The following is a 2659-nucleotide window of genomic DNA, read 5'->3' as shown; positions in this document are numbered from 1 at the left end:
TATTTTTCTTCCAGTAAAGAAGTTCAAAGCTAACTTCCTGCATCAGTAGCAGAGGTACCAGAGACAGCCCTTGTAATTACTGCACTTACATCACTTTCTGTCAAACGACTTTTCAGGGCAAGTGCTTTGCTTCCTCCCAAACAGGTTACACGTTCACTTGCAGTACCATTAATTTTACAAACTGCAGAACAACAGCATCCAGCACTAGCCATTGCCTTCCTCGCAGAAGTCCTATACTTCACCTGCTTCATTATTTAGCCAATGTGACCATGACGTGCTAATCCTGCTTTTTCATATTAACTTTCACATGCATGTCTGATGCCGAGACAACGTATTCTCAAAGCACATAAATACAGGAATCAATCCCCAAGCATGCAATGCAGTTTGCATGAGTAGAGAGCAACCTACTTGCTCCATGACTCTTACTGTCCTTAAACTGAAGTCTCCCTGGTCCAGAACACTGTATGGTGTGAGAAAGGAGTTGCCATGATGAAAAAACAACACGCTTACATCCTACTGAGAAAACATGTAATTATCAGTGCTATACTGCTAATGGGACCTTCATGGGGTCTACTGAATTTTCACAAAAAGAAAACAAAGCATCTGCAGAACTTTATAGCAACTAGGTTGCAGACTGTTGCTTCTTTCTAAGTCATTATTTTAATCAGTCTCACAACATTCTGACTACTTCCTCAAGCCTTGCAATCTGCTATGGATACTACTTGAAAACTGTATTCCTTATTCAAGCAGAATTCCCCATGAGTTAAAGACTTTCAGCACTTGTCCTAGGAGTTTGTGAGACAAACTCACTTGTTAGCCTTTTAGACTCAAAATTTATTATTTTTGCTTTGAATCTAAGGAACTGTCAGATCCTCAGTTTTCTCATCCAAAGAACAGGTTATTTCCTTGTATGCATCACACCTATTTTTTCCTCGTTTTTAAACGGCCTGTCCAGCAAAAAAACACCCTGCCAACTTCACTTGTTTTAGGTCAGTTTCTCATTAATTTCACCAAACAGACACAGAGAAGAACCCTATATAAGAAGGGGGAGCATATGCATACAGAAGAAATAACATGAAAACATGACAAAAACTTGAAGCTTTTTATATTGCTCTCTGCTGCTGAGATTCCAGGATTGTTTCATTGAATAAAATGCCTAATAAAAAGCAGTTCTTTAACACTTCTTATGGTAGGAAAAATAAATGCAAAGGGAAGATATAAAAAACCCTTGGAAAAAAAGTCCTTAAATAAAATCACTGCTAGCTACACCCCTTGTGGAAACCTGGGATACATTCTGCATCAGACATTACTTTTAACAAAGATGGTACAAGTGGGTAAAGATCACCACAAAATTAGTATTTAAATTGCCTATGGAACTTACTGTCTTGTAACATAGTAGTTTAAAGACTGTGGTGGTGCTTTCTTCCTCTTTGTTCTGTAATTTAGAGACTTGCATCTATATTGTCCCTAATTATTAGTTTTATGTAGTGAAGTGCAAAGTAAAATGAGTTTTTGAAATTCGTGCATCATCAACAGAACTATTAATTAAAACCTTGCTGCTTCCAAATGTCAACAATGATCAAGCAGTGAGATATTTTTGTGAGGTTACTCATTTGGGTGGAAGACCTCACCATGGTAACACTGTTTTTAATAGTCTCTGCATAAAACAACTGGTATGTTGCACTGATGTGAAAAAAAACATAACCTGTAGAACTGTGAGACAAAAATCAGAAAGATTCTCTTTTACTTCAGGTCCTAAAATGGCAAAGGGTAGCTAGAAAGTATATCTTTTACTTGCAAATGATGCAATAATCACTAGAATCCATGACTACAACAACTTTTTGTTAAAAACAAGAAACATTCAGCTTTGAAGGCAGATAGGGATACAAAAAGTATCTGTTCATAACGAACAAGAGGAAAAACCCCAGCCAGAGGAACCATGGCAGACAGATGCAGAATTGCAATGTGTTTGATCTATTATGTTTGCACACTTGACATAGCTGTGGTGTTTTACATGCTAGACAAGCCACCCTGGAAAGCAATGGAGTCAAACTTCTCAAAAGAGTTTGACAGTTCATTGATCCTCATCCATAGGCCAAAGGAAGGGCCTTGCTCCCCGTCAGATAATTCAAGAACAACGATGAACAAACCCGACTGCTTCCTAATCATAAAATGTAATCTCCCAGCCTTTCCAGCACACACACATCTCACCCAGCCCGGCGGCTGAATCATCACCACCCCCCAAGGGCTGGATGCTGACAGAGACGGGAAGCACCGAGCTGCTGCTCCACACATCTCTGAAATAAAAAGCTCAAGTATTCAAATGAATGAAAACAAAACTGTGAGAGGCATCGAAATACTAACATTCTTCTTTCCAGCACTGTTGTAGGCTTATGTACAACTTTGCATACGTGCCTGGATAGAGGTGATGCCTCCGCTCGCCCGCGGATCCTGCGGGATCCCGTGTCGGTGCCGGCGGGGCCCCAGGACGGCTCCTCGGGACGTGTCCCCGTGCGCTCGTGGACTGCAGCGTTCGGTCTGTGCAGCAGGAGGCAGGGCCGGGCAGGGCGGGCTCGCAGCGCCGGCACCGGGTGAGCTCCGGCCGGGCCCAGGGAGCTCCGGCCGGGCCCAGGGAGCTCCGGCCGGCCCCAGGGAGCTC

The sequence above is a fragment of the Chaetura pelagica genome, unplaced genomic scaffold (assembly GCF_000747805.2).
Source record: "Chaetura pelagica isolate M959 unplaced genomic scaffold, ChaPel_1.0 scaffold69, whole genome shotgun sequence".
Taxonomy (NCBI): Eukaryota; Metazoa; Chordata; class Aves; order Apodiformes; family Apodidae; genus Chaetura; species Chaetura pelagica.
The sequence above is the reverse complement of the archived record's forward strand: the minus strand, read 5'-3'. Positions refer to the sequence as shown.